The following is a 14,773-nucleotide window of genomic DNA, read 5'->3' on the forward strand; positions in this document are numbered from 1 at the left end:
GGGTATAAGGTTACTGCCTATAAAATGACAGTTTAATGGGTGTCCACTCTCACCCACCGCTTCCTTGACCGGTGGAGGGTCGTTAGCCGAACGGGTAGGACAAGGACTAGAATTCTCCCTTCATTAAAAGTATTAATGATAAATACTAAGTAACTAAACTCTTATAAACACCCAATCTTAGTTACTTGGGAAAATGTGAATAAGGTGCTAATCCTTGAAATTACACTTTGCACTTTGTTTAAGTCGGTTAGTGGAGCGTGTGTGGTTAACCGGCACACTAACTCGTATTTAACAAGGTAAGCAAAGGGTAACTTAATGTTTATCATAGTATCGATGGAGCGTGTGTGGTTAACTGGCACATTGATTGAGGGGTAAACACTTAAGGGTACCAAGTAATTTGCATGGTTACTTCACACCTTGTTTTGTGATCCTCGGCATCCCAGTCACAAAACCTGAAGGGCACACTCGAGATTGAAACATGCCACTGAAAAGTTCAATGAATCTCAAAGATCTAGGAGTTTCAAAAACCAATTAAATCCTAATAATATATTTCGTTTATCTTGGTGGAAATTGGTGAATCGTCATTCACATACCTTCGAATATTTTATAGCTTGGATTACGACATCCCTCTTCTAAGTTATAAAATAGTTTGTTGGGTCCTGGCCTTAATATTTCATATTGGGTGTCATATTAAGGACTTTAAATCAACTATCTTGAATATCTCCCAAAAAGATGTCTGGTTTAGACATTTATGATCTTCCTAAATCTCTTGAAACAAGCTTTCCTAAATGAAGATGATGTCCCATGGAAATCATACTTCTTTCACCTCCTCCAATTATTCTCCCTAACCCAAAAGTTCTTGAAAATTTTAAGGTCACTTAAGCCCTATTGGAAAGCAAAGGTCTATGTGTGATCACATCTTGGAGATGTAGTCACATATTGACAAGCCGAGAGAGTTGGGTGTCAAAGTGTTGAAAAAGTTGGTGCCTCAACTACTTTCTAAGTCACATAGTGAGTTCCTTTGGGTCTCCTATGAAACAGACTATGACAAGACCCTTAATGATCTTATCTATTTGCTAAGATCAACTTCCTAAAACTTGTGTACATTGACAATAATGACATTGGATATCCAGTAAAGCTCTCTCTTTCCAATGGAAAGGGATCGGCCATAGTCAACTCGGTTGACCAAATGGTAAAGAGAGAGGCTAAGTCTGAGATAGTCCCATTATCAAGGGTCCATAGGTAACTATTGCCAAAGGAAGGGGCATTGGTTGTGAATCTGCCAAATTTACCTAAGGATGTTAAAGTCAATAAGTTTGGCTCTACTTCAGGTAAAGTCCATTGTCTAACTCTATTAAGTGCATGTTGATTCTGATCGCGAAGATGGATTTCAATCGCATGGTTCGGTGATCAGAATTTTGGGCTATTACTTAAGAGTTATGATATTTATATTGCTTAGGAATAGATAACAACAAGGTTTTCATATGGATTGTAAGGATAAGTTTTCCGCAAAGTTTTAAAATAAAAGAAAAAGGTTTTGATTTTATTTATTTTAAGTATCCTTACAATGGCATTTGTGAAAAGTTGTTGCTTATAAGATTGCACTAATAGCAATATTGGAAAGTGAATTTGATTCTTTCATTTGTGGTAGTGTCTAAATTTACCAAATAAGGAAAGATTCTCATCACCCAAGTTTCAGTTGGATAGAAACTTGGAATCATGCAAGTTGTATAACATGATGAATGAGAACTTTCAAGCATTGAAAAAAAATTAAGACTAACTACTTGTTCACATGGATGTGTGAGTCAAGTGAAGGACTAAGGGATCGATTACACATTCTTGTGCACTGGTCAAGTCCACCACAAAAGATCGATAAAACTATTCGTCATGGTTTACTAAAGCTCAGTAAATATGATTATACTTACAAGCTTAAGTGTAACTCTGAGACATTGGAAAAGGTTCCAATGTATGGCAGAGCGAATAAGAAGAATCAAATTAGGCAGACGGATAAAAGTTTCTCAAATCTGAAAAGATGGAAGAGTACTTTCGTATCAGTTTTGTGATCATCTTAATGATTAAGAAACCATAGCACAATTAGTTCTCTAAGGAAATCTTAGTGCATTCTTATGACTAAGAAGAGGAATCTTGAATTGTTGAAATGGTTAAATCAAGAAGATGAGTCATACTTCGTTCCAATACAAGTCTTAGAGTCATACTCCAAGATTGTAATTTGAGTGACATGTCTTAAAGAAGGTTTAAAACACTTGTCAAATGTAAGAGTAAAAGTTTCCTACTCTTGTACATTTGAAATTGGTAAGTTGTGATGTTTTGGATGTTTGTCTTGATTAGAATCCGCACTATCTCTTGGATGTTTGACAAGGGAGTCTTATAGGTCAAGAGGACAGTGGGAGTCTTAAAGGTCTTGAATGTCTCAAGAACTAATCAAGAATAAAACCTGAAGTTCTTCACTAGCACACGACTTGAGGTTTATAACCTATCATGTTGACATATTCTGTGCCCATTCCAGTTAAAGTTGGCTTTGCATATGAGTTTTTAGAGTTCTCAATTGGTTGCACAACAACTTGGAAGCAATAGCAGGCACTTGAGCTGCCAGGTGGCAAGAAATTAAGATTGAGTTCAATCCATATGAGTTTAGATTTGTCATTATCCTTGCCTTGTGATTATAGTTTTGACAAATTCATATGGGTAGGAACTCATACACCATAAAAATCTAAGTGTCATAAGGTTTCTCTCCGATTCATGAAAATGGTGGTGAGGAAACACTTTCACTAAGTAGATTTTAGCTAGATAGCAATTGCGATATTTGCATTTTCAAAGTCATTAGTGGAGCGTGTGTGGTTAACCGGCACACTAACCTGGACTTGTGAGAAGTGGCAAAAAGGTCTAACCATTATGATTACGACATCCCTCTTCATAATTGTTTAGACACACCTATGAGCTATCTAAGGGAAGGTGTATGATTTTGATAAAGTTTTATCAAAACAATCTAGTATCAGAAATCTGAACTTTGGTAAGAAAGTCAGTTGATTTCTGAGTACATGTCAAAGCTAGTGGGAGCATAAGTGTCATGCTAATAATCATCATGTTAGTGGGAGCATGATAATTATGATAAGTATTGCAAGTTAGCAATGTTAATTATAGAGAACAAAAGTTTCAATTTGGAAAGAGTTGTTTTGCTATAATTAAGGGAGAGGAAATTATACTTCATCTCAAATCTAAAAGCTTAGATTGAGGTTTTAATTGTATTTAGTCAAGGATATATATATGAATTTCATGTTGGAATGGCTGAACATAAGAAAATTATGTATATGGGTCCATTATTTGCGTTCTAAAATTCAATTATGATTACGACATCCCTTTTCATAATCTGAATTATGAGAACTTGGCAAATAGAAATGGAAATGTTATAGCAAAAGACTGGTTTAGTCTTTATGTGAGACATCATGAATCGTGTCCCATATGCTTCGGATATAGGATCGATTACATGTGCTATATTCATCCTTTCTAAAATTTTCCAAATGCCTGGGGCATTAAGAAGGGAAAAGGTCTAGAATTGGATATGACTAAAAGGATTAATCAATTATCGAGGACAATCTATGGTTTACCAAAGATTGGGTGCTCAAGGATAGTTGGAAGTATAGTGATAATTCTGGAAGGACCATATTGACATAATCTATAAGGATGCAGCTCTTGTTCAGAAGTGATAGTCAAAATGAATCTGGAAATGTTTCAAAGTTAGAATTTTCAATCTATGTAAGATTAAGGAAACTTAATGCAAGTAGGATGTTTCCAAGGAGTTGATCTCCTTTGGAATACTTTGTAATGTTTGTTGTCAAGTCCTTGTGACTTTGTGCGTAATCATTACAAGAGGATCAATGCATATAAGTTTAGAATCTAACAGATTTTAGTAAATCGCATGAATTTGGAATTTTTGCATTTGCAGTAAGGATTTGGGACCATGAAAAGAGGATCATTGGAGTTATGTTCAATTGATATATTTCACAAAGTAAAGATCATAGACAAACATAGTATTCATACTTGGTGTATGACATGACTAGTGTTTAGAAAACATAGTGTACATGCTTGGAGCATGGGACAACTATTGTTTTAAATTCAAGAATAAAGTTGACAGCTAAAATAGTACACAATGAATAATGTGTAATCATATGGTGATAAATAAAAGGTGTTTTATTTATGTTCATAGGTTTTGATACCATATTGGATTCAATTATTCTTGTGTTTCATTTTGCATGTTTTGACTTCCAGAATAAACTAGGTTATTCTTTCGGAATGACTAAGTTATTCAAACCATCCACAGTCGGTAATATGTTGGAAGTATATATGAATCAAGACTGTCATGGGTTGGCTTGTAGAGGTCTAAGATGTTGGACAAAGGGCTACAACACTCATGAGTGCTCATAAGTTCTGAGTATTGGATTCAACCCGCGCTCATTGGAATCACTTCATGGATTTTATCACGAGTGATCATGAGACGATAATATCTTATATTCTTCAAACCTAGAGATATGAGTTGTTACTATGAGTTGGTTGTACATTGATTGCACGAAAACGCATTTGGTAACTCGGTGTTATAAAACGTGCCTTTGTGTATGATTCAACAAGTAGTAGAACAAGCCATACGAGTCGAAGTTTATCCATTCCTTTTACCTTCAGGATAAAAGCGATATATGTGGGCCCCTCGATGATTTGACGATGACAAATGGAAGTGCTCGGCCGGGCCATGACTGATTTGATTTGTTATATTAGTTAGTCGTCGTAAATCGGAAATCGGGAAACAACAAATGGACAGAGAGAATGATTATAATCCATGTCTCAGTCCATATGATATCTAGAGTGGAGGAATATATGATGCCTTATCTAATGGACAAGTCATTGACAAAGGTCAGAGTTCATCTACAAGGTCAGATTTCGACAGAAGCTTTTGAGAGCTACGATTTCCAGTTGGTTCTTGAAGTCATACGCAATAATAGTTTTAGACTTGATTAGAATATAATTGTTACAATGTCACTGCTAATGTTGATACTACTTTCTATACTCATACATGTAACAACCCAATTTTTCCGAAAGATTTTTTTTTCATTTTTGATTAATCAAACACATCTCCGTAAATCACGAAATCCAAATATAATTGTTTTCAAAACTCAAGTCAATTACAACTAATGAAACTAAAATAACTTTGAGATCGATTAGATTCTTACCAAGCAAACAGCAAATGTAAATTAACAAAGAACACAAGATGATTCAAGACGTATGTCGAATGATTACTAATTCACAACCTCAGAAGAGCTCTATGATGAAATGCTAATGTAGAGGTTGCATTAGGGTTACAAATACGATGAAAGAAAAATTATATCTAAGTCCGCTCGATATGATGCATGCATGCACCATTTATATTCTAACCCTAATAAACTAAACACGTCTGGACAGGCCCAATACCGTGACTATAATGAACACTTATAAAAAAGGCCCAAAGATGTCATCCAAAATCCTCTACAATCTCCCCCTTTGCGTCATTTGGGAGAGCGAACTTCACTGCTGTGTCTTTTTAACAGTCTTGAAAAGTTTAGGAATCACAACCAGCAAAGTCCGGCGAAACAGGATGTACCAGCGAATCATGTCACTAAAATGTCTCTTAGCGGCATCATCATTCATGTTTCACTTGTGGATGATCTCCAGGATGTGTTCGAGACAAGACGTTGAAAACAAATGCTTGTCAGGTAGAGCAAAAAGACACTTTTGAAAGGTTCCAGCAACATCAGTCCTCTGCTGAAACATCACAATTAGGTGAGCCATATAAATCTTTCCCAATATCATTTCGCTCATATCACTGGCTTTGCCGATTGGATTAGTTGTGGGCTTTCTCTTCATGACCTTAGCAATCTATACATCAAATTTCGATGCTTCATAAATATACGACCCCAACATTCTCTTTAGATGATCAATGATTGGTTCATATTTCTGTTCTTCAGTCAGCAGAAGCTTTGTAGCACCCCGGTTCTCTGGTATGGTTTAATAAGATTTCTTGGGTTAAGGCCTACTCGATGAGTTAGTTGCCCTACTCGTCGAGTAGCAACAGGGTTGTAACGACCATAAAATTCGAGCCAAATTAAAACATTTTAATTCATTCAAAAACTGTTAACTTCATACATTCGTTTTCAAAATAGTTTAAACATTAGAGTATTTCCCCAGAACCATATCACATAAATACTAAAACATGAGGAACGGTACGATCACGCCTTCGCCTTGCCACGATCTCCTGAAGTATTTGAAACAGAACACTGAACTGTAAGCCCAAAAGCTTAGTGAGTTACCCCCAAAATACTGATACACACACAGTCCACATAACCATGGCACGATAACGTATCATCACAACTTAACAGAACAACACATAACGGGTCCACAGCCCTACAGACTGTAATACCCACGAGCCCACAGTACGAGTCTCCCTTAGCCCGTTACTGGAATGCTCCCGAGCCCACAGTACGAGTCTCCCTAAGCCCATAACTGGAATGCTCCTAGGGTTTGTTGGCTACCGCACAAAGCAGTACAACCTCAACCCATCCCATATAACAAACACATAAATCATAAGAATCGAGCGTGCAATAATCATATAACATCACAGGTGGTTATACAGACCTACCTAATAGCCATAACCACTAGCATGCGACACTAAATCATACTCAACATCTATCACGGTTCAAGGTAACACAATAAATGGGTCGGCCTTGGTGCCTTAGACCCCTTAGTATAGTGAGGATAACTCACCTGTAATTTCCGACTGAAGAGATAAGACTAAGCTGCTCCGACCACCGACACGAACCTCACCATAGACCACTACCAAAGAACCAATTCCATAAATACAAAAATTACCAAAATACCCATGGGAGTCAACCTGGTCAACTCTTGGTCAAAGTAAAAGTCCTTAGTCAAAGTCAACCTTCCTTGTTGACTCTACTCGCCGAGTCATCCCGTCGACTCGCCGAGTTCCCATACCCAGAAAACTCTCATTATACAACTTAACTCGTCGAGTTGCCCCAAGACTCGCAGAGTCCAACGATCACCGAGTCCTGTCGTGTCCGACTCACTGAGTCGCTAACCGACTCACTTAAACTAAGGCTTTAACCAAAAGAGGTTAGGTTCTACGACCAGACTCGTCGAGTCCAAGAACAGACTTGACGAGTCCAAGGCAATCTTCAACAAACTTGCCAAGTCCATGCACATGTTCATACAACTCGTCGAGTACACTTATGTGACTCGCCGAGTCTCTCGAGTTCTCAACCCATTCAGAGGCTTTTCGGGCCATTCAGGGGCTCCAAACCGTAGATCCACTCTTCTACAACCCAACCCTCACATAAAGTTGCAAAATTTACGTGAAACCATAGAGATTTAGGCCCAAAACACACTATGGCTAGGTTTAAGGACTAAGGGGCTTCACCAACAACCTAATGACTGAAACTTTATGACATTATGGACCATCACAAGCCTAGATATGAAGTTGCAACCTCAGATCTAAGCCTCTAACTCGCAATAGCTCTTAATCATACCAAAACTGCCCCAAATTTTAAATGATAAAAGATCTAGATGCAAAAGAACCCAAGCAACAGATTATTACCTCCAATATATGCTCCACTGAAGTAGATCTCGGATCTACACCACTCCTTTGCAGCAAGCCTTTAATTCCTCAAGCTCTTTCCCACCAATTGCCTCTTCCAAGCTCCAATCTCCTCAATAATGAAGTCTCACACGAAGGTTAGGGTTTCTGATATTCTCAGGGGGATTAGGAGGCTGGGAGAAGGACATAAATTCCTTTAAATAGGGTGCAAACCCTAAGATTAAGGTTTTCTCATTCCAGCATCAACTCGTCGAGTACAACTTCCGACTCGGCGAGTTGGTCACTTAATTCGCGACCCAAACCCCCTCCGACTCGGTGAGTAAGTGTACCTACTCGTCGAGTCCCTTCTTCGAAATTACACTTTAAACCCTTAAATTATACTTCTGAAATTCGGAATGTTACAATTCTCCCCCACTTAAATTAGGCTTCGTCCTCAAAGCCTGCGGCAATACAAACTTCCGGATGATACTCCCATAATGCACCCACTGATCTCAATAGGTCCAGATTCCTTCAAACACTGCTATCGAGTCCCTAAAATCCATCTCTTCCCTTGCAGGGTCCAGATAACCGCTTTGAGCCGGCCACCGTCTTCCTTTCTCTGATAACAACACTCATCAACCAAGTGCCACCAGAAGACACTACCTTACTTCCGCTTTACACATTCATTCGCTACCTGCGAAAACTGGATACCATTCTAAGCCACCGGGTCTTGACCCAGTATTAGCTCACTATCTTTCGCCCAATTGGCGCCACCTTTATCAATTTGCACCGATGGAAATTCATCTTGTTTCCTCCCTGGATCAAATGCCTTACCGTGCTGATATAGTGGAACATTTCCCAACTCCCGAGCAACCCTACTGGACACCCAACTATAACGTTCATACACATCGTACCTGGACCAATCAGTCTTGGGCTGGAAAACCAGGCATGCCTATGATGGTCTAGCCATCCCTAGGATGGAAAACCACTTCATCCATAGCTCATGACCACAACAATATTCGGAACCAAGGATCGTGTCCTTGCATCACCCTCGAACCCTTCAGATCTACCCAACGGAGTGCAACCCACTCACACCTCCCTATCACAATCTCTAGGTCCTCGACCTCCGACTGTACTATCCTTATACAATTCTCAGCACCGGTCCAGACTACTCCCGAGTCTGCTAACCTGCTGTCCCACCCTTCTCCGTCCCAATATCCAATCTGGCACCACTATCATTCTCTTCTTCCAAGGAGACTAAAAAACATGCATGTGCATCATCCAACATTGCCATAACCTCAACGGGCATCCAACCCGTATGTGTTTCCATATATCTGGTACAATCCCAGTGCTTACTATCAGAAATTGAAGCACTTCGATCATCCGTTTACTCTGCTGCCTTCCATTCAGAGGACCCACACTCCTTCCGGAGCTACATACCTTTCCTTTCCAGAAAATATACTCAACAACCCTTGCCACACCTGCAAGTGCCATTGTGTTAACTCCATTCTACACTATCCATGTAGAGCAACTGCTATTATCGAACTCTCATATAATCCGAATCCAATCACATACTAACTAGGCCCACGCACGGCTTCCAGTCAACTCCATCGCCATGATCAATACTTGGGGCCAGACCATATCGATTACCATTTCATGGCGACATATTCACTCATTCTCCTCATACCGATCCACTAACACACACATAGTCTTCAGCATGACTGGACCGCCTTTCCAGGCCTTCAGCCTATCTGGACCACTCTCGGAACCTTCAGCATGTCTGGACCGCCCTCCTGGGCCTTTAGCCTATCTGGACCGTTCCCCGAGCCTTCGACCTAACTCGTACGCCACCCTGAACCATCCTTCCCAGGAACCTCTCCTATGCAATCTGTTCTAGCCCTCTTGGGGTTCCGAACTCCATTTCCGTTCTCGGAATCCTTTCCATGGCCTAACCCAGGCCTCACATCAACCAACTACTTTTCTTGAAACCATGGTCTGTTCCCTGCCCACTTGACTATCACTTGCTCCAATCGTGCCACACTCTCGGCTAAGAATATTGATAAATCTAGACAGCTAACCAACCTTGAATACTTGCTGCTTTACCAGAGAATTTTCCAATTCTCCCCACTTAGTGTCCCAACTACTAACTTCTGCTGATGAACTTGAGATACCTCGATCGACCTTACTTGATAGAGTTTCCCCCTCTTCTCCCATACTAAATCCCTCCAGACAATCTTCACAGAATACTCCTCCGATATCGCACATCTCGAACTTCATGGAAGTTCGAACCTCAACTGAACACTTTTCTCATTGCAGTTACTATTCTTAGCAACGAGGTCATATACCTTACCTTTCGACCAAGAATCCTTCTGAACGCTAACCAAGTACAACTCCTAACTACTAAGATCCTCAAGTATCCAACCTGATGATAGTGATAACAGATCCTCATATCCTGAGCCGGGACCGACTGACGGCAATCCCTCGCATAATGCCCCTCTTTCCAACACTTGCGACACGCACCACCGGACCTACAAACCCCGGCATGACCCTTCCCACACTTCTCACAAGTGCGGCTGCTCTGACCTCCAGCCCTAGAGTCAACGGTCTTGGACCGTTTCGGCGCCGGATGTGACTGCATCGGGGCTTGCCTCTGCTCTCGCAATTGCAACTCCATCTCTAACTCCCACTGCCTGGCGGCCTCCTGCAGCTCTAACAAAGTATCACACCTCTGCGTGGACACAAACTGCCTGATGTCCCTCTTGAGCATACTCAGATATCGGGACATCTGAGTTTGCTCCGAAGCAAACTCCGGGAAAAACATCGCCCTCTCAGTGAACATCCTGGTGATCTCCGTCACCGACTCTAAATCCTGCCTCAGCTTCAGGAACTCCTGAGCCAACCTCTCTCTCTCTCTCTCTCTCTCTAAACCCGTGGAAGATAACGAGTGCTGAACATCTCTCGAAACTGATCCCAAGTAACCGTAGCCCGCTACGCATCCGAATAAGATCCCGTAGTCAACCTCCACCAATCCTTCGCCCCGAGCCTCAAAAGGTTCTGAGCACATCTCACCCTCTGATCCGCAGGGCATGAACACGTGAAGAAACAACCCTCCACGTCTGACAACCACCTCATAGCAACGATCGGATCCTGAACTCCATCGAAAGTAGGGGGCTTCGTATTATCGAAGTCCCGATACTAAAAACCTCGACTGACTCCTCCCCCTGCCGCTGGTACAGCCGCCTCTATGAGAGCTACATAGCGCTCATCAAAGTACTCAATCATGGCGGTCTTGATCGACCCAAACATCTCCGACAACTCAGCCAGGAACATAGCAGCACCCTCATCATGCAGGATCTCATGAATCCTAGCATCCAACTCGTCCATACTCATTTGACCAATGACCTCAGGTGGTATCGATCCACCCTGATCACTCTCCTGATCCCGATCCTGAACCGGATCCTGCCCTCGAGACGTCTCATAATCGCCATACTACAAATGCACCACAAGATATAGGCATTCCTCATAATAACCCCGAGAAGTAGCTCCCAACAATACCCTAGGGGTTGTGACTTCCTTGATACGCGTATGGGTCTTGTGCTTTCAGTAGTACGGGCCCATACCACCTTCAACACCTACCCATATTTGTATCAAGTATCACCACAACACCCTAAAAATAGCATATACATAACGAACACTCGATCCCCACTCTTAGAGGAGCACCACTATCCCATAACCGACCTACCGGTCCCACGCAACCCTCCCATCCATGAAGCTTCCACCAACCCTGCAACACTAGTGTATGCTAGCCATACATAACGCTGGACCCCATAGACTTTCGAATATCCAATCCTACCCTAATCTCCCAATCAAACAAGAGCAGAACATAAGTCCAAATCAACATTCTCAAGCTATAATATCTTAGTTATGTATAACCATGATGCATACATTAAATAACTACAATAATGATGTCAATTTCATACGAAGGAAACCCTAGGCTAGCAGGCATCATATAATCAGGCAATTCTATCATGCAATTCCTGAAGATCCCTAGCCTAGTACTAGCATGTTGTTCTAACATATCACATAATCAGATAACTTGTATGGTATTTTGGGGTCTACTTACTGGCTCTGGCTGATCGTACCCACCCCATCCTCCTTTACTTATTTCGAAAAAGCTTTTCAAAACCACTTTGAAAATCCCTCCTTGATATGAGACTGGATTCACACGAATGTTCCTCCAATTCACTCAAACCAAGGCTCTGATACCAACTTGTAACGACCATAAAATTCGAGCCAAATTAAAACATTTTAATTCATTCAAAAACTGTTAAGTTCATACATTCGTTTTCAAAATAGTTTAAACATCAGAGTATTTCGCCAGAACCATATCACATAAATTAAAAAATATGAGGAGTAGTACGATCACGCCTTCGCCTTGCCACGATCTCCTGAAGTACCTGAAACAAAACACTGAACTGTAAGCATGAAATCTTAGTGAGTTACCCCCAAAATACCGATACACACACAGTCCACATAACCATGGCACGATAACATATCATCACAACTGAACAGAACAACACATAACGGGTCAATAGCCCTACAAACTGTAATACCCACGAGCCCACAGTACGAGTCTCCCTTAGCCCGTAACTGGAATGCTCCTGAGCCCACAATACAAGTCTCCCTTAGCCCATAATTGGAATGCTCCTAGGGTTTGTTGGCTACCTCACAAAGCAGTACAACCTCAACCCATCCCATATAACAAACAGATAAATCATACAAATCGAGCATGCAATAATCATATAACATCATAGGTAGTCCTACAGACCTACCTAACAGGCATAACCACTAGCATGCGACACGAAATCATACTCAACATCTATCACAGTTCAAGGTAACACATTAAATGGGCCGACCTTGGTGCCTTAGACCCCTTAGTATAGTGAGGATAACTCACCTGTAATTTCCGACTGAAGAGATAAGACTAAGCTGCTCCGACCACTGACACGAACCTCACCATAGAACACTACCAAAGAACCAATTCCATAAATACCAAAATTACCAAAATACCCTTGGGAGTCAAACTGGTCAAAGTCAAAGTCCTCAGTCAAAGTCAACCTTCCTGGTTGACTCTACTCGCCGAGTCACCCCATCGACTCGCCGAGTTCCCATACCCAGAAAACTCTCATTATACAACTTAACTCGCCGAGTCGCCCCAAGACTCGTCGAGTCCAACGATCTCTGAGTCCCATCATGTCCGACTCACTGAGTCGCTAACCGACTCACTTAAACCAAGGCTTTAACCAAAAGAGGTTGGGTTCAGCGACTAGACTCGCCGAGTCCAAGAACAGACTCGCCGAGTCCAAGGCAATCTTCAACAGACTCGCCGAGTTGTTCCTCCAACTCTCCGAGTCCATGCACATGCTCATACAAATCGTCGGGTACACCCATGTGACTCGCCGAGTCTCTCCAGTTCTCAACCCATTCAGAGGCTTTTCGAGCCATGCAGGGGCTCCAAACCATAGATTCACTCTTCTACAACCCAACCCTCACATAAAGTTGCAAACTTTACGTGAAGCCATGGAGATTTAGGCCCAAAACACACTGTGGCAAGGTTTAAGGACTAAGGGGCTTCACCAACAAACCAATGACTGAAACTTTATGACATTATGGACCATTACAAGCCTAGATCTGAAGTAGCAACCTCAGATCTAAGCCTCTAACTCGCAATAGCTCTTAATCATACCAAAATTGCCCCAAATTTCAAATGATAAAAGATCTAGATGCAAAAGAACCCAAGCAATAGATTATTACCTCCAATATATGCTCCATTGTAGTAGATCCCGGATCTACACCACTCCTTTGCAACAAGACTATAATTCCTCAAGCTCTTTCCCACCAATTTCCTCTTCTAAGCTCCAATCTCCTCAATAATGAAGTCTTACTTGAAGGTTAGGGTTTCTGATATTCTTAGGGGGATTAGGAGGCTGGGATAGGACATAAAGTCCTTTAAATAGGGTGTTAACCCTAAGATTAGGGTTTTCTCATTCCAGCACCAACTCGTCGAGTCCAGCTTTTGACTCGGCGAGTTGGTCACTTAATTCGCGACCTAAACCCCCTCCAACTCGGCGAGTAAGTGTACGTACTCGTCGAGTCCCTTCTTTGAAATTACACTTTAAACCCTTAAATTATACTTCTGAAATTCGGAATGTTACAAGGGTGGGATCGCGTGATAAGTGACCTACTCGACGAGTCCATATTGGGACTCGGCGAGTAGGTGCTGGCAGATGAAACCCTAATTCTCGGGCTTTTACACCCTATTTAACTGAACCTCAGCCCTCTTTGGTCCTCTTTACAGTTCTAGAGAGCTCTTGTGAGACCGTAATCCGTGTGTGTGTGCCCTTTGTGTGTTGAAGCTTGAAAAAAAAAAGAATCTTTGGAGGGAGAAAGCTTGGAGGAGAAGGGAATTGGAGCAAGTGGAGTTTAGGAATCAACACTTATCTTAGTTATCATCTTCTAGAGGTACCCAAATCGCCACTTCCTTGTATATCTCTTATATTGGTTGAGTTCTAGGGTTTCTTTTATGGAATATTAAGTTGATGAGATGAGCTATGGGCTAGATCTGAAGTTGTAACATCAGATCTGGACTCTCCTTGGATTCTAGAAGCATAAAGTTGCAGTCTTGGTCATGATTGAAGTCCCTCTTGAGCATTAAGCTCCTTGAAGAACTTAAAATAGGCATTTAGAGCCTTTATAGCCATGCGTGCACGTAAAGTTTGCAACTTTACGTGAAAAGCATGCCCTAGAAGCTTGGATCTGAGATTTGGAGCCGCTGCATGGCTCAAAACAGGTCTATATGGAAAGAGGACTGAATGGACTCGGTGAGTCACAAGGTTGACTCGGTGAGTCATATGAGGATAGTCGTGGACTCGATGAGTAGGATGAGAAACTCAGCGAATCCGATGAAGATTGTCATAGACTCGACGAGTTGTATGAACAACTCGGCGAGTGGGGTTTGTTTTCCCCAAGTTATGAATGCATGTTTATCCGTCGTGTTGTTAGAAGGAAACCCAGTGAGTAGTCTTAAGGGTTCGATCGAAAATCGTAAGAACTCGGCGAGTCACCCCGGTGACTCGGCGA

The sequence above is a fragment of the Lactuca sativa genome, chromosome 5 (genome assembly GCF_002870075.4).
Source record: "Lactuca sativa cultivar Salinas chromosome 5, Lsat_Salinas_v11, whole genome shotgun sequence".
Taxonomy (NCBI): Eukaryota; Viridiplantae; Streptophyta; class Magnoliopsida; order Asterales; family Asteraceae; genus Lactuca; species Lactuca sativa.